Source organism: Echinops telfairi, unplaced genomic scaffold (assembly GCF_000313985.2).
Source record: "Echinops telfairi isolate 266 unplaced genomic scaffold, ASM31398v2 ScPeMD7_5592;HRSCAF=6446, whole genome shotgun sequence".
Taxonomy (NCBI): Eukaryota; Metazoa; Chordata; class Mammalia; order Afrosoricida; family Tenrecidae; genus Echinops; species Echinops telfairi.
In genome coordinates, this window is record NW_022109491.1 from 18160696 (window position 1) to 18179302 (window position 18607).

An 18607-nucleotide genomic window follows, 5' to 3' on the forward strand; every position below is an offset into this window, starting at 1 on the left:
GCTGCGCTCACCAGAGGGAGCAGGGAGGGAGCGGCAAAGGAAGGCACACCTGCCTCGGCCTACCTCTCGGGGTTGCAGATTGCTACGTCCCACTAGGAGGCCCAGGAGCTGCTGTGGCACAGTGGTGAAATGCTCGGCTGCCAACGGGAACACCAGCAGCTTGAACCCCCCCAGCTGCTCTGTGCGAGAAAGGTGTGGTAGTCTGAGCGCAGAAAGACTACAGTGTTGGAAACGGTTTTGTGCGGTCTTAAGAAGTAGGGATCGACTGGGAGATGGTAGGTGTTTTAGATTTTAATAGGAGATCACATCTGAAGGCCAGAGCTTAGACATCCGAGGGACAAGGCCCTCAAAGAGGTCATTGGCCACCGCCCAGACAGACCCTGGGGACATCCTACTGGTGACAATCAAAGTGACCATCTGTCGGTATACCTGCCGTCACACACACACACACACACACACACACACACACACACACACACACATCTGTCGGTATACCTGCCATCACACACACACATTCATTGTGGATTCCATTGTTGACCCCCACAGCCTCCTGCTAGTGCCGGTGTTTTACAGACGAGGGAATGGAGGCCCAAAGCAGCAGCATGGCCACCCTGCAGTGGCCTCAGGCCTGCTGAGGCCCAGTCCATGCTCTCCCCCAACTCCATCGTGACTTGTGCAGGTCACACCTCGCCCTCAGTGGTCCACCAGGACCCCAGGGGCCACAGAGTCATGGGTCCTGGCATGACATTGAATCACATCAGCTGGTAAGCTCCCTGAGGTCACACTGCAGGAGCAAGTGGGTGTCAGACGGCTGCCCCAGGCTCTGGGGGCTGACCAGTGGGGACACCCCAGGTGAGTCCCACCGACGAGCCACTGCGCCTAGCCAGGCTCATGCTCTGCAGGGAAGAGGGAGGGAGGCGAGAAGCAAGGCGGCCTCTGAGGGGACAGCACACCCAGAGGTTTCCTCGGGGCAGTTGGTCACCGGCAGGTCGGTGATGGCCCTCTGTGGGTCACTATGGGCAGGCTTCAGTCCTCAGCCCTGGGAACCCAGGTCTACACTGAGAGCTTGCTGCATGTACCGAGGCTACAGTCAACTCCTTCCCTGGGACACTCAGAGGCACCTCAGCACAGCCCCTGCACAGTCCACAGAACCCCCGGGGAGGTGGAGCCGGCCACAGGCCATGTGCTGGGGGGCCAGGAAGCAAGGCAGAGACTCCAGCAGGGACCTAAGGCCACAGGGATGGATGTGAGTAAGCAGGAAGGCAGGGGCAGGCGACCCTGAGAGCCCCACCACGTTGTACGTACACACACACACACACACACACACACACACCACCACCCCATCACTGAGCCCTCACTTCCTCCCAGACATGCTGCTCACTCCTGCCCTGACCCGGGGGGAACCCCGAGCCCGTCCAGGTCTGTCAGGATGACCCACCCCATCCATCACGTGAGGATTTTCCGGGCCGAGGGTAGAAAGTGGTTTTCGGCTTTCCCTGCTTCACCTCTGTGCCAGCTAGGCCTCTAGTTGCTTTCCGGCTGGCCTTCTTGTGTTGGAACCGGTGGGGCTGCACAGCTGTCGGAAGCACAGACTTTGGCATCCATTTGACCTGGAGGCAAAATCCAGCTTGGCCACCGGGGAGCTCTGCAGGTCTCCGAGCCTCCCCGAGGCCTCCGTTTCTTCTTCTGTGAACTGGTGGGGAGCATTCACTGCTTTCCACCTTCCTGGCTCCCGGCTGGTTCACCATCCCACATACAAGCATCATGATCCCCCCCACCCCCACTGCACTAAAAGGAACGGGGTCACTGCCCGGTGAGAGGCATGTTACTCATTTAACGTCCACTCCCCCCAACTTCTCTGGGTGCCTCGTGCGGTCCGCGCAGTGTGGCCCTGGGGAGAGGGCAGGAGGTCAGGCGTGGAAGGCAGTGAGGCTGGGCACAGGTCTTTGCTGGACCCCCAGGAGCTCAGTCTACTGATGCCCGAGGCAGAGGGAGCGCTGAAGCAGCGAAAGAACTGCAGCCGACCAAGGAGCATCGCCCTGGATCTTGTGCGGGCCACAGTGGGTTGATAAAAGTTGGTTTTGCAAGGTGGGGCTCCATGCCCCAGGAAGACCGTTACAGAAGGGCAGAGCCCCTACCAGGTTGAGACTGAAGTCCCAGCCTAGCTTTGGCCCATCCCAGGATTCTTGTAGAGCAGTGGGTCTCAACCTTCCTAATGCCACGACCCATTAATACAGTTCCTCGTGTTGCGGTGACGCCCAACCATAAAATGATTTCCATTGCTACTCCATCACAGTCATTTTGCTACTGTTATGAATCAGGTGCCCCCTGGGAAAGGCTCATTCGAGTCGATCCCAACTCTTAGCGACCCTATAGGATGGGAAGAACTACCCCTGTGGGTTGCCAAGACTAACTCTTGATGGGAGTAGAAAGTCTTGTTTTTCTCCAGAGGAACCGCTGGTAGTTTCAAACTGCCGATCCTTCGGGTAGTTGCCCAATGTCTAACCTATGACTCCATTTGGTGAACAAACCCAGCCCCCTCACTGTGGTTTTTCAGACCAGAATCATGTCTCCTTACTCAGGTCTCACGTCTCTGAGGGGTGCCAGCCACCAAGTCTACTCCTTGACCTGGTGAGTCACCCAGCCCCCTTCTCCAGCCTGCCCTCCTCCCCTTATTCCTCCACCAGAAGATAACCTAAGATCCGGGCTTCCCCGCCAGATGATGCACCCCATTTCTGCAAGGGCCTGCGGGCCTCACAGTCTTCCAAGCTGCCATGACCTTTCCTTGCCTGTAGCCAAGCCTCTCTCTAGTGTCCACCCAAGCCCTGCCAGACTGGCCTGGGCCACTTGGGGGATCCCCTCCACTCTTCCCCAGATTGCAGGGAGCCCCAGTGCATCCAAGAAGCCAGCCCTCTGGTCTCCCAGCATCAGAAAGTGCCCCAGTGCCTGGCCCCAGGTGCCCCAGCCAAGCTTACCAGGAGACTGGTGGGCTCAGCCCCCTTGGGGGATGTGGGCCAATGCCAAGGCCAGCCCCAGAGCACCTGAATCTGCCCCTGCTCATTATTAGCCAGGGTGCACCGAGCCAGACGAGGCTTGCCAAAAATGGAGCCGAAGAAACGCTCCAGAGTTGTGTGGGCTTTAAGAATATACTTTCAGCCTCCGAGACAAAGATGGTGTACTTGACGTGTCCCCAATCCTACCTGCCTATCTATAGAAAAAGCCAACCTGCCGCCTCCCAACATTAATTAATGCTTAACCTTAAGCTTCTCTTAATGCAAAACGACTGTTACCAACCCCAGAGCTTTCTGAAGAGGGCGGCTCATCCCAGAACCAGCAGCAGCTCACCACACGAGCCACCGTGTCGCCCACGACGACACAACGGCAGCACCGCTTTCATGGAACAAGGAGCATGGCCGGGCTCGGCCGGGCCCAGCTGCCAGTCTCTGTGCACCTATTTTTGAATGCTTTCTTCTCAGAGCCTGGACTTGTCATCGTAGAATGGGATCTAAACCACTGTTGTCAGGAGACACTGTGAAAACATTGGCAGGGGAGACATGCCCTTGACAACGCACTGTTCCGAGATAGGCTGATAAGGGTGACGCACAACAGACGAGCAGCTGAAACTTTGCAGGCCCGGGAACCTCCATTCCTGGTTTTTATCCCACCAGGGTGGAAATTCTCCAGGCAAACGCAGCCTGGGGACAGTCCGATTCCCAGGTGTGACCTGATCTGATGGCTTCCAATGAGGTGGGGTGGCTTTGGAACAGGGCTGTGAGAAGAGGGGACTGTGGCCACTGGCTCCTTTCTCAGATGCCAGGAGGACACCAATGGATCCTGACGCAGCCTGAGGTGCCATTAAGGCAATCCCAGCACAGAGCGACCCACGGGGCCCAGCAGAACTGCCCGTAGGGTCTTATTGGTGCCAGGGCTTTCTCCCGTGGAGCCACTGGGACAATGTGAACTGCCAACCCTGCAGTTAGCAGCTGAGCGCTTACCTGCGTGCACCCCCAGGGCCCCTTCCGTCCTTGCTCAGTGCTGCTGGGGAGAGGGACCACCGAGCACGAGAGACAGGAGTGGAGTCCATGTGTGTGACATGCACTTAGAGCCCGGGCTCTGAGCCCACACCATCTTGGCTCGCTTAACCTGGGCAAGTGACTAGACTGTTTGAGGACTCGGCTTCTAAATCTTTAAATGCAGTTCCTCATTTCCCAGAGGTACTTATTCCACAGGGCTGCTGAGAGGATGAGATATGATGAAGGGGATGACGAGGCAGTGGTGGGCTTAGATGTGGGCTCAGATGCGGGCTGGCCGAAAACCTCTGGCAGGCAACCTCACCCCTCCCTTGATGGCTGAGAGAAGAAGCCCTGCCCTGAAAGGGGAGGAACTCCTCCAACCGCACCCCGCCCTGTCACCCCACCCGGAAAGCTCCACGCCACTAGTTTACATAACCCAGATTCCAAATCTGATTGATACACATTTGGATGGATTTAGGGCCCTGGCTCTCTGGACCCGAAGAGCCCTGGTGCCGTAGTGGTGACTCGATGGGCTGCCACCCAAAATGTCGGCGGTTTGGAACCACCAGCTGCTCCTCCGGAGAAAGAGGGGGGCTTTCTCCTCCCATAAACAGAGTCTCGGAAACCCACGGGGGCAGCTCTACCTGATCCCGTAGGTGCGCTATGAGTTGGCATCAACTGGATGGCGGTGAGTTTGGTGCTCAGCTTGGGATGATTTTGCATCTTGCCAGCAAGACCTAAGACAGCAGCAAAGAGGCAGTAGGGGCTGCTGGATGGGTCCCGACCCCAGGTCTGAGGCTGCCTGCTAGTCCGGCTGCGCTATCTCCTATGCTGTGCCTCGCCCTCATGAACCAGGTGCTCTCCTATCCACCAGCCACTCCTTCAGTGCCCAGCTGCTCCCACTCTCTGCAGCTACACCCCTGCAGTTACTTCCTCTGCTCCTTCACCATGTAGCACTCCATCCCTCACCTGACTGACCATGCACCACCGGCCACATGGTGCCTCCTTTCTCTCCCATCCCTGTGTCCCCTGCAGGTATAGTCTTCCAATTCCATACCAGTTTGGAACAGGCCAGGGAATCCTTTAGTCAGGGCAAGGCTGTCCTGCTGTATATATATATCTGTAGGAAAAACAATCCCTCCCCGGGCTAAGGTGCTGATGTGTTGAGATGGGATGTTCCTGTATCTTTGAAGCCTTTGGTCTGGGCTGCAGGGAGTGGGAAGGCAGAGCTGTGGCACGCTGCCAGGCTCAGCCAGGACTCTCAGCCACACTGGAAGGGTCGGGTGGCATGTTCCCCTTCCCTTCCCCCATCCTTCCACACCCCCACACCCCTAAATGCTGCTGGTTCCAGATATAAGGAATCAGGGCGGGGGCGGGGGCAGGGGAAGGATCCTGCTCCTCACCAGGATCCAGCCCCTGGCAGGCCGTGCAGTTCAGGACTCGGTCTCCCGGAAGCTGGGACAGATTCAGGATGGATCTGATCTAATCATATGAGACCCCAGCACAAGCTTGCCAGAAAAGAGGCTATTTTCAGCATCCGTAGGCAGTACGTGGAGCAGAAAGCCATGAGTCGGAAGTAATGACTACAGACACAGGGCCCATTCAAGGGGAGGTTGGCCAACATGTCTCCTTGACAAAATGTGGGTGCCAAGTAACTTGGGCAGAATAACCTCTTTCGCCTACCCAATCTTTCTCTCTCTCCCTGATAGCAAGGGGGTGGATCACCTGAACTCCAAAAGGTTATAGAGAAAGCAATTTAGAGAAACTAATTAGGGTTCCTCCAAAGAGCTTTTATTTTTATTATTAATCATTTTATTGGGGGCACTTACAAATCTTATGACAACCCATCATTCAGTTGTATTAAGCACACTTGTACATAGGTTGCCATCAGCCATTTCCAAAACATTCTCTTTCTACTTGAGCCCTTGGTATCAGCTCCTTTTTACCCCCTCCCCCCTTCCTACTCTCGTGAATCCTTGATCAATTATAAAGTATTATTGTTATTTTGTGTCTTACACTGTCTGCTGTCTCCTCTCGCCCACATTTCTGTGATTCATCCCCCTGGGGGGTGGGCTGTATATCCAACCTTGTGATGGGTTCGTCCTTCCCCCTCCCCAACCAACCCCCTACCTTCATGATATCGCCACTCCCACTACTGTTCCTGAGGGGTTTATCTGTCCTGAATTCTGTGTCTAGAGAGCTCTTCTCTGCACCAGTGTACATGCTCCAGTCTGGCCGGATTTCTAAGGAAGAACTGGGTCATGGTAGTGGTGTGGGACGGCGGGGGGAAGCATTCAGGAACTGGAGAAATGATGTGGGTTTTGTCGGTGCTATACTGCACCCTGTTTGAATTGTCCCTTCCTTATAACCCTTCTGTGGGGGGATGTCCAATTGTCTATAGATGGGCATTGGGTCTCCACTCCAATCTCCCTCGTTCACATTCATATAATGGTTTGTTTTCGATCTTTTGATACATGAGTCCGCCGACACCTCATGATCACACGGGCTGGTGCGGTTCTTCCCAAAGAGCTTTTATCACTATAAATGGGCCTGAGACATTTCAATGGCCCAAGCCAAGCAAAACGAGTATTTGCAGCGAAATCCTGGGCACCTTGGGGGTCTGTGGTCTTAGTCAACAGTAAAGAATCCTTCAAGAGGAGGGCAGCTTCCAGCCTTCATTGCAGGGACTCGAAAGGGCTCTCAGATGCCGGCAGGTGTGTGAAACATACATTATGTAGGTTTTCCCAGAGCCTTTCATTTCAAGGGAACTTAGAATGAAAAGAACTGTTGGAAAAGTTTGACTCTTTCACACTGAAGTGTGAATGGATGCCCATAGGATACCCCCACCCCATGTGAATGACTGCTAGGAATCTGGCACTGAGTTAATAGAGAAGGAGAAAATGAGAGAGCTACAGCAATGGGGGCTGCAGAAGGATTCCAGAAACAATTGTAATGAAGGCCAAGAATAGATAATGTAGTAGCTACATTGATTATGCGCACTATCTCTCTCTTAGTTACTCTTCTTAGTACTCCCACCATTATGTGCTCCCGTTTTGCAGATAAAGAATCTGAATCACAAGGATCTACCTTATGGTCCTAAAATGGAGATGATGCTTGGTTTGACCTGACTCTATGTTCTTAACCTTCAGGGTCTGCTTCCAGATCTTGATTCCTACACACACACACACACACACACACACACACACACACACAGCACTCTCTGTGCTTTCAAAGATTTTATCTACCAAGCACGCTGCATTTGTAAACTAATAATCCATCTGGCTGATGATTAGTTCTCTATTTCTGTGTCTGATTCAACATTGATCCAGACTTTAACCCCAATTAGTGATGGTTCAACATAATATTATGAAATCACATAAATCATTGCCATGGCTGTGTAGCTACTAAGCAGTAAAATTAAATAAGCACAAGTAATATTTCTCAGCACTGGAATCTGGCTGCCACATGATCTCAGTGTCAGTGCTAATTATGTATGAGACATGCTCAGCCCGAGGGTTCAGGGTTCGCAGGCAGGGAGGGGGCTCCAATAACAGGGTTTGGTGTATCGATCTCAGCATTCTAGAGACACCCACGGCCAATTGTGGGACCTGGTCAACATGACCCATCCAGGGTTATCATACTAGGTTGAGAGAAATCACCAGCTGCCGCTGGGTTGCTTCCACACATGACAAACCCGTGGGTGCCAGGGGACTGTGCTCCATGGGGGGGGTTTCAGTGGCTGACTTTGCCGAAGAGATCACCAGGCATTTCTTCCAAGGCACCTCTGGGTGTACTCCAGTTGCCAATTTGTTGGTTAGCAATCGTATTCTCCCCGTTTGGGACTCCAGCGTAAAGAAAGCACAGCAAGATCTAGAATGTGTTGGTAGATGGTGACAACAATGGCACCCCATGAATCATGCTGTCTCGTAGGCCTTTCCTTTCCCACACCGACCCTGATCTCGGCCACATGACTTGTTCGGCCGATGGGGCATCAACCAGCATGATGCACAGAGGCCTGATAAATGCTTATCCACACATGCTGGGAAGACTAGGATGACACACCACATGGAGACAGATCCAGCCCCTAGAGGGCCTACCAGCTGACTGCAGCTTCTTGAAGGAACCCAGGCAAGGTCAACAGCACTGAACCCACGAGTCTGGAGAAACACGGAGCTGCGGTTGTCAGCCACTCACTGTGGTAGTTTGGTTTGCTCTGCGGCCATAGTCAACTGATGATGGTGACATTCTCGATGTTGACATAGCTGAGAAATTTCTATTACTACCTTGGTGATGTCCAAGGAATCCGCAGTCCTTACGTCTAAAAGTCCAGGTTCCAGGGTTTCCCCCATCCCCAACTTTCCCTCCAGGTCTGGATTTCACTGAGCTTTTTCTGTGTGAAAGACACAGGGCTCATCTCCCGCTCCTCTGCCCAGCAGGTTTCTGGGTTTCACATTTCTCTTCCTCTTCAATTCTGCTCTGGATACAACTTCACAGGCTGACAGGGGAGGGGAGGGGCAGGAGGACAAGCTCGGGGGATTTTGGAAGGTTCTCTGGTTTTCCAGCCTCAGCTTCCCTGCATGTGGCCGATCTGTGACATTGGCTTGGACGATGGTTGGCAGAAACGGTTAGGGTTAAGTGCATTTCAGGAGTCTCTGAGTTTCGTGTGTGTGTGTGTGTGTGTGTGTGTGTGTGTGTGTGTGTGTGTGTCAGAAATACTATTTTCTCACTCTATTAAAGAGCAAACAGTCCACTGAAGCCAAGAAAGAATGAAGTCAGGCCAGAACCACCTCCTCTATCGCCTTGACAGGGTTATGAGTCTGAGACGAGCCAACAATAAGGAGGGACTGGATCCCAATGAACCTCTGACAAGCTTCTCATCGCATCTCTACAGGCAGCCAGGGGACATTTTGACCGACCGAGCATCCTGGTGCTTTGAGTGCAAGGAGGTGTTTGGAGTGTTATATTCTTCGGCTGAATCTTCCCAGTCCTCCAATATGGTGTCACCTGGGGACCAGCAATGGTTTACCGCCACTCAAGAGTGATTTCTTTTCCCCCAACTGGGAGATAGCAGCCAGCCTTATGAGGCTACTACATAAAACCCAAGTGAGAAAGCGCGTTGCCTTCCATGCCAGAAATTCATTTAAGCCTGGTTGACTTCATTCCATGTCTGTAGGTAGACTTGGCTGGGAAGCCAAATTATGATCAGAAGGAGACACAGATCCGTCATGTTTAGGGGAATTGTGCCAAGATGGGCTGTAGTCTCCCATTCTCTATAATCAGAGAGTCCTGAGCAAATAGGATGATGATCTTCAAAGTAGCCGATCCTATTGTCCTCATGCCTGGGCAGTACTTACATAGCTTCTAGGGGGGCCCTTACTCTCCTCCCAGGCATTTGGCCTTGGCCAGGCCCATTTTTATCATAAAACAAAACAAATAAGGAAACAAACTCACTGCCCTCAAGTTGATGCCGACAGGGTAGAAGCGCCCCTGTGAGTTTCTGAGACTGTAACTCTTTATGAGAGTAGGAAGCCCCGTCTTTCTCCCGAAGAACAGTTGAGTAGTCCAACATATAACCACTCCGACACCATGGTCCCTCGCCATTTTCAAGCATGTTTATCCCCTACTCTCTTCAAAAGTACCTTGCTTGAGTATGAATCCAAAGCTAGCCAGGATCCAGTTTGCCTTGTTCACTACCAAGCCACCTAGGGCTTGGTCTAATGATGCCTTGGCCTTTGTTCCGGGACTATCTGCATGAATCTCTGCTCTGATCTGGTGCATGTCTTGCTATAATTTAACCCTAAAAGAGTAGGAAAAAAGGCTCGGCTCTTGTTAAAATTTAGAGTCTTGCTATTGTTGCCCCTCTTTCAACTACAAATGACAGACAAGTGAGTTCCTTCTAGGTGAACAAAGATCTCCAATGGGTAATCACTGGCTGTAAATGCTTCATAAAGGCAGCTTCTCCAACACGCCTATCAGAGACCTTGATGATGGTCTCAAGCTGTGCTGCCCAATCACCTTAGTCTCTACCCTACCCACACGAAGTAGACTGAAACCTTCTGTTCCCGAGTTATCCTAGCCACACTTCCAGGAGCACAGGAAGAGTAACAGCTACCACATTAGACAGCATATGCAAATCACTGCAAGAAGCGCTGTGAGACAACACTGCTCTAGGAGCCAAAGGCTCATTCTTTTGATGGATGACCCAGAGTATGAACATGCCGTTTGGAATGGACATGCTTAAAACTGGGCTGGACAGCATCTGTAGCAAGTCAAAGCATCCCAAATTTCCATAAAGCATGTCTAAGACATCTCTAGTTGTTTGTCGAATGGAACCCTGGTGGTGTAGTGGTAATGCGTTGGGCTGTTACCTGATAGGCCAGCAGTTCAAACCCACCAGGGGCTCTGTGGAAGAAGGATGAGGCTCTCTGCTCTGGTAAAGAGTTACAGTTTTAGAAACCCACAGGGATAGCTCTATTCCCTATGAGTCAGAATGTGTCTGTCATATGTTTTGGAGGATCTGACTGGCATGGGACTCAGGTTAGACCAACCATAGCTCGGCCTGGCTCAGAGAAAGCAATCAAGCCAATCTGACACCATGAAATTCAAATCTGGGACTTTTTGAACTGGGACACAGTGATTAAGAGCAATTACTATTACTATTATTTATGAAGAACAATTCTTGATACTGGGTCATCATCAGAAGGGTACGGTCAGCCTGTCCAGCTGTGGACAGTCATCTACTCTGTACCACCAGCAGCTCCAAGTCCACAGGCGCCTGAAATGGGAACTTCTGCGTTCACAACCCTTGACCTTTGATCTAGATGTTTCATTTGAGTCCCTTTGACTCAGATTTCTAGCACTTGCAACCCACCAGTCCTAACATCATCCAAGAATCCAACATGACGGAGGCAGATGGAGAATGAGCTCAAAGCCAACAAGACACAGAGTTAGAGTCTCCGTGCCAATGTTTAAAATCACCGGTGTGTTCAGGAAGGTCCTAGGAGGGGGAGGGAAGCAGGGATGGTCTGTTCTTGATCTGAGTGAGTGAGTCAAGTGGACAGTCTTGGCAAGAGAAAGTGCAGTGATTTTGCTCTTGTCTGTATAAAATCGCACTTGTTTTTATATGGCAATATATTGAGGTAGGAGTTGGACTTTGGGCCTCTGCTCTAGCCCTGCCTCAATGCAAGAACACTTTGTTCTAAAAACCTGGCATTCTGTGATGCTCACCCTCCCGACACGATTGCTGAAGACAAAGTGAGTGCATAAGCAAATGTGGTGAAGAAAGCTGATGGTGCCTGGCTATCAAAAGATATAGTGTCTGGGATCTTAAAGGCTTGAAGTTAAACAAGTAGCCATTCAGCAGAGAAGCAACAAGACCACATGGAAGAAGCACACCAGCCTGTGTGATCATGAGGTGTTGATGGGATCAGGTAACAGGCATCAGAAGATCCAAAACAAACAAACAAACAAACAAAAACAAACCATATTGTTGAGAATGAGGGGGCTTGGAGCCGAGACCCAAAACCCATCTGTAGACAATGGGACAGCCCCTCACAGATAGGTCACAAGGAAGGGATGAGTCAACCAGGGTAGCACCGAGGAAACACACAATATTCCTCTGATTCCTTGAGGTTTCCTACCCCCCACTATCATGATCCCAGTCCTGCCTTTCACTGTGGGCTAGACCAGAGCACGTACACTGGTACAGATAAGAGCTCATGGCACATGGAATCCAGGTCAGATAAACCCCTTAGGAACAGAAATGGGAATAGCAATACCAGGAGGGTAGGGGGAAGGTGGGGACAAGAGGGAAGGAAGGAACCGATAGCAATGATTGACACATAACCACAAGGCCCCCAAAGGGCGACGGACAACAGAAACCAAAGGGGAAAGGAGACAGCAGTCCGTGTAAGATATGAAAATAATAATAAGGTATAATGTATCAAGGGGTCACAAGGGGGGGTGAAGGGAGAGGGAGGGTAAAAAGAGGCACTGACACCAAAGGTTCAAATAGAAAGTAAATATTTAGAAAACAATGATGGCAACCAATGTACAAATACGTTCGATACATTTGATGTATGGATTGTTATAAGCGCTGTAAGAGCTCCCAATAAAATTATCTTTACATTAAAAAAAAAAATCTCACTCCAACAAATGGTTTTGAAAAATCACCTGTAGAAGGCAGGATGGGGATGTGGTAGGTTTCACTGTTGTGAAGCCAACACGGGGGTTTCAGTTTCTGATAAGGTCAATGAGTCCACAGCGGCTGCCCAGCACGCTGGTGGAAATGCGCGGCACAGAGACGGCTCAACCAGAAGGAGGCCGGTCAGAGCCCCACTCTCCACTGGGAGGCAGATTCGAGGGTGGGAAGGAGAGTGTTCACAGCTCACAGAAGAACGGTGAAAAGGAGAGGGGTCCTCAGCCTGGAGAGAAGACCCTGGCCGGGAGAAGGGGGCCTATCCAGGATGGGCAGAACCAGCAGCCTCGGGCTCAGTGGAAACTGGAATGGTCTGACACGCTATCATTTGTAGAAGATGATTTTCACCCTGAAAGCCCCCGGAGTATCTACTCAAAAACTGGCAAATTCAGCTCAGTGGCTTGGCACAAAAGCACCAAACAGGAAGCCGTCCTTTACAAGAGCTATCTAAGCCTGACGCTGATTTGAGGGGGTGGGGGGTGGGGGGACACAGCTTTCCTAAAGAGCATTAAAGTTTCCTAAAGGGCATTAGAGACTACCAACCCAGTCGAGATATATATCATTTTGCAATGTGGAAAAACCCATTATGGAAAAGAGAGAGAGAGAGAGAGGGAGAGAGAGAAAAGACCCATTATGATAAAGTTATCAGCTGTGCACACATTATTAATTTTTCATTTTGATGAGGGTGCATTTTGGAGGAATCCATGTTATAGGCTTTACGAGGGAAACTTGATCAACTGGTCCCAAGTCTGAAGTAAAAGGGTGGAAATTACCAAGGACGTTCTGAAAAGGAAGATTAGCAGGGGGAGGGGCTCGTTCCAGCTCGGATTAAACCACCATACAAAGCTACTGGATACAGAATCAAACAATGTGGAAGTGACAGAAGCAGATCGTGAGAATAAACAGCCTGGGAAGTTCTCCTTCCTTATAGATCAGATGGAAGGCAGGGTGAGGAGGGGTGTTCACAAACTCATGAGGCAGGGGAAGAGAGGCTGGGGCAATTGATACCTCTTTGGAAATGAAATGAAATCGTGATGGATAGATACACCAAAAATCCAAAACGCAAGACCCGCTACCATCGACTCAATTCCAACCCACGGTGACCTCCTATGACAGACGGAACTGCCCCATGGGGGCTCCTGGGCTGTTTTCTAATCTTTGCAAGGAAGCAGATCCCCAGCTTTGCGTCCATCAGTGGGGTGGAATCACCAGCCTTTAGGTTTTCAGTCCGGCACTTAACCATTGCATCAAGGAATAACACACACATACACACACACACACACACACACACTTTTCCCACAGTGAAAAATGAGGAAGGGTTCACAAACGTTGTTTCTGCCAAGGGGCAAGTCGTACACATTTTCGGCTTTGCAAGCCATATTATCTCCGTCTAAACCACTCAACTCTGCCATTATTGTGGGGAGGAGCTGCTGACAATGCAGAAATGAATGGGCGCAGCTGTGTTCCAATAAAGCTTTTACCAAAAAGGGGGTGAGTAGTTTTAGCCTGATGGACCAGACTTTTCTGACCCTGGCTTTAAAGCAATAAAAACAACGAACAAATTAATGTGGGGGAAAAATGCAAAATGTTGTTACATAAAAATGAAGAACTCGGGGGCATGAAAAAAAAATCCCACAAATTATAAACAAAATTTTAAAGCAAACACACACACATACACTACAGAAAACAGCAGGCTCGGTTGATTCTGACTCAGAGCCCCTACAGGACAGAGCGGAACTGCTCCAGTTTCTGAGGCTGTAAAAATATACAGACACAGGTGAACTGATCTTTCTCCCACAAGGCAGCTGACCGCCTAGAACCACTGCCTTTCAGTGAAGCCAGTACGTCGCAGGGCTCCTTACTCCCCTTCTAGAACAAAGCCAAACTCACTGCCATGGAGTGACGCAGACTCGTGATGATCCTACAGTAAGGTGACCAGACGTCCGGATTTTTGGCGTTTTAAAAAAGTCCCGCTTTAAATCTGGTCACCTTACCCTACAGGGCAGAGTAAACCTGTCCCTGTGGGGCACCAAGGCTGTCCACCTTGACAGGAACAAAGCTGCAACTTTCTCCCATGCTTCTGAGCTGCTGACCTGGTGTTAGCGGCCCAACCCAACCAATGTTGACATATTCATTTTCACTCCTTGCCGCGCCCCCCCCCACTCTCTCTCTCTCTCTCACACACACACACACACACACACACACACACACACACACAGTCTTGAAATCCAGAAAAAAGACGAATAAAAGGAAACACTACTAAAATTAAAAAGGAGAGGGGCAAAATACACAGACAATTCTGAGAGAGAGAAACAGGAACAGCCAAGCAAGCTGTTTTCAATCGTATTCATGCGTCACTTACATGTGAATGAAGGCAACCAGGCTCTTTTCCACACCTCTAAAGTGCTGGCCAAGGTGTGCGGCGGGGGGCGGGCCCACCACGGAGTGCTAAAGGTGGAAGGCTGAGGTGCACCAGGTCTCATGCATGCTGCTGGGATGGTGGGGTGGGAATGTAAGCAGAAACGGCCTTTCTAGAAACCAAATTAGCAGTTTATTTTGAAGCCTTATAGATGCTTGTTTATAGTCCCTAATCGAATAGGCCACTAGAAATAAACCGTAAGTGAACAATCAAACAGAAGCCCTGGTGGTGTAGCGGTTGAGTGTTGGGCTGTGTTCCACAGGGTGGGCAGTTCAAAACCACCAGCAGCTCCTCAGGAGAAAGACTGGACTTTCTACTCCTGTCAATAGTTAGTCTCGGAAACCAACAGGGGATTGAGTTCGATGTTTTTCAGTTGCCTGTTTTTAAAAGATCAAAGCTGTGGCCAAATACAGTTCATGCTTGCGGGTGTCCTTAGCAATGTTCCATAAAGTTACCACAGACACTGAATTAGCAGCTATTCAACCACTGCCCCAGGGGAAATTCAGGGCTAAGTCCCTGAAGGTCTCTGGCCGCATTTCCCTCAACCAGTCGCGACATCAACTTGCTTGACTACAGTGCTCAGGTTTAAAAGACCTTCATGTAACATCTTGATGATTCATTAAGGTTCTTAAGTGGCACCAGGTTCCTGCTCTCGGTGACCATGGAAACACTGATGGTCAAAGTCCACCCAGTGGGCACTGCAGAATAAAGGCCTGGCACTCCGCTTAGCTAAAGGCTCCAGTCAAGAAACCCCCTAGAGCGCTCACTGTTACTCTGTGTGTAACACGTGAGGGCACCATGAGTCGGAATTGACTCAATGACAACAGGTTGGCGGGGGTGGGGGGGGCATTTGTTTTCTTTTGGTGATTCATTCACTTTGAACTCATGACCAGCCCTCTGGGACTCACGCCTGGCTGGCTGACGTGTATTCAGCACGTGCTTCATCTGGAAGGGACACACTTGCTGACATGTGCGCTGGCGGTGTCAAAGCAATGGCGGCAACGGCGGCTGCCGTCTCCTCAGAGGTAGTGCAGTGGCACTGAACCAATCCACGCGCTCATCCTCTTATTCGCCGCAGCTCTGTCGGCACAGTAAAGCAGCACAAGAACACCCGGGACCGGGCTCACCTTGAAAACGCACCCCCCCGCCAAAAAAACCCTGCCCCCAATGAAATGGCACAATGTACTCATGCCATGCCACCTCAGCCCTCGGGTGCACGGCTCTCTAACAGTCTATGGCACAGTGTGAGACGTGTTCAGGATGCGTGACTGCTGCCTGCAGGATGCGTGACTGCTTACATTGCAAATGGAGGCGCCTTCCCTGCCCCAAATGCCATGTCGGCTCCCAGAGTGACCGAGAGCCCATGGTGCTTCAGACTTGGGTCGAAGCAGATTATTTTCTCCACAGGGAACCACGGGACCCTCTCACAACCCCAGCATTTGTTGTCAACGGTACAGTGGAAGCGTTGGGGAGGAGAAGAAAGATTTGGAAAATTTGTTTCCACCGGCATGAGCTTACAGCTTTCCAGTGCTTGAAGATTCTTCTGGGGAGCTGAGTGGGTGAAGGCCAAGTTTTTATATTGTAGGATGAGATGCATCGACATTCACAAGAGCTGAAGAGCTTGGTGTGCTGGTTACCTTCATCCCAAAGGCACATACATCATTAAAAAAAATTCTTTTAATCATGCATGGGTTAAAAAGCCATTCAAAACGCATGATGGACCAATGGATTTTAACGTCATGGAGTAATCAATGTGGGACATTGATAGGGTTTCAGATTCCACATTTCTCCTAACCTTTAAAAAAAATGACCACCTGTTGAGCTTGGGTACCTGTGTTAGGCAGGGTTCTCTAGAGAAACAAAACCAGGACACTTATGATTATAGATATAGGTTTACACAATGAGAAGGAACATAACAGCTACTTAGTCCACACGGCAGTACAGAGGGGTCAGTTCAACTCCCTTTTGTGGAACAATTAAGATACTGGAAGTCCTTCAAATTCTGTGGGCTGCCCGGTCTAAGGTCAATGAAGCAGACATCAGAGTCCTACCTTGGGCAAGGCAGCAGGCAGAGTCTTCTCACAGGCAGCAGGCAGCAGGGTGGGTCAGCAACAGTCAGTGATTCGGGAGATTAGTGAAGCAGGCCCAGAAGGGATAGCAAACTCAAGCAATGCAAGGCAACAGGGTCTACCACCCTCAAGCTCATGTGATGTATGCACCAGCAGCGTGGTGAAGCAGGTCTCCAAGGAGCCTCCAACTCTAGCAACTCGATCCATGGGTTGGCTTGGCCCACCGGTAGTGTGGCACACAGGTGAAAGCAGAAAACTAGCTAATGCAGCAGCACTCTGATCCGCTCACCAGAGAGGAAGAGAGAAGGGGGCCAGGCCTTGCAGAGCCATTTATCTCTTTTCCCTTCGTTCAAACTGCGACCTGATTCATCCCACGTGTTCCTATTGGCCAGGGTGGCACAATAAACCTATCAAAGTGCGGTATTGAACTATAGCCAAAATTATCTGAAAAAGCTATTGAAATGGCCTCCCTTTCTAACTACGCACCTAGCGAAGTGAAAATGCCTTCGCTTATTGAAGCCGAAACAGCACAGCAACAGTCTTAAAGGCAGAAGCAGGTAAGAGACTAGCTGTGGCCTAGGAATCCAGACTTTAAGAAGTTTTGCAAAAACGTAACACTGGGCTCCTCTTATCACTAGTCTTCTTTCATTTGTGGAATGTCATTTTTAGAATAACTATATTTGTGTTCACAAGTGTGGTGGTTTTAAAACATGCTCATAAATACTTGGTTATGCCTTCCTTGAAGAGGCCGAGTTTAATTCCCCTCCCCTTGACGGGGACTAGTTAGGGAGTCACTGCCAATGAACAGAACGGGGTGGAAGTGATGGTATGTGATTGCCAAGGCTGGGGCTGGGGCAAGACTTCCTCCTTTCTCTGTGTCTCTTGGGTCTCTTACCCTGAAGGCCATCAGCTGCCACGTTGTAAGGATGCTGGAGCAGCTACATGGAAGGCACAGCAGGGAGAGGGACTGAGACCTCCTGCCACAAGCCCCAAGGGAGCCACTTCACAAGCGGCTCCTCCAGCCCCAATCAAACCACCAGGAGATGCTGCACGAGATCCACCCAACTGCCGGGCCAGACACCAGTCCTAAATCCCCAACCCAGGGAAATTACGCGAGACAGAAGATGCATACCGTTTTGAGCTACCTTGCTAAACTACAAAAAGGTAATTAACACAACATGTCATGGGGTTACTGTTCTGTGTAAGTGAATTGATGAATAAGTACATATTTTAATGCTGTCTTTACTTCTAATACAGTAAATATCAATAAATAAAACCCTTTTAAACAAAAGCTCAGAGCAGTTTCCAGTTTTTAAGATTACCAAGGGCTCCTGAAGCCTAAAAGTTCAAGAATTACTACCCTAAACTTTTGGTAAACTGCTCCTTTACTAAACTCTTCAAATTATCCCACTTCTAAGCACCACAGTTTTTCTCCCCTACTGGGGCTCTGACTGATAGAACAAAATCCAAATACTATCAATGGTTGTTTGGTTTGGTGAGAATTGGGGCAATTTTCTTAATGTTTTTTTTCTTCTGTACTTTGAAGCTTTTCGAAAAGGATGCATTATTTTTCTTTTAGAGAACTGAAGCACCATTTATGAACTTACACATAATATTTCTTGACAGTCGACCATATGCATAAATCATGGACCTAAGTGGAAATATGTTGAGATATCATTCTAGCCCAGTGGTTCCCAACCTGTGAGTCGCCACCCCTTTGGGGATTGAACGACCCTTTCACAGGGGTCGCCCGATTCAGAACAGTAGCAAAACAACAGTGATGAAGTAGCAAGGAAAATAATGTTAGGGTTGGGGGGGGGGGTCACCACATGAACTGTCTGAAAGAGTCAAGGCATTAGGAAGGTTGAGAACCACTGCTCTACACAGCTCCCCCCTAGTTCCTGCTTGG

At 50.2% G+C, this 18607-nt stretch overlaps 1 protein-coding gene across 1 annotated transcript in view; it reads right to left on the reverse strand.

The window, feature by feature from the left end:
- Positions 1-18607, reverse strand: part of PPP1R16B (protein phosphatase 1 regulatory subunit 16B) — a 70151-nt gene that overhangs the window by 41392 nt on the left and 10152 nt on the right. The gene's annotated exons all lie outside the window — the stretch shown is intronic.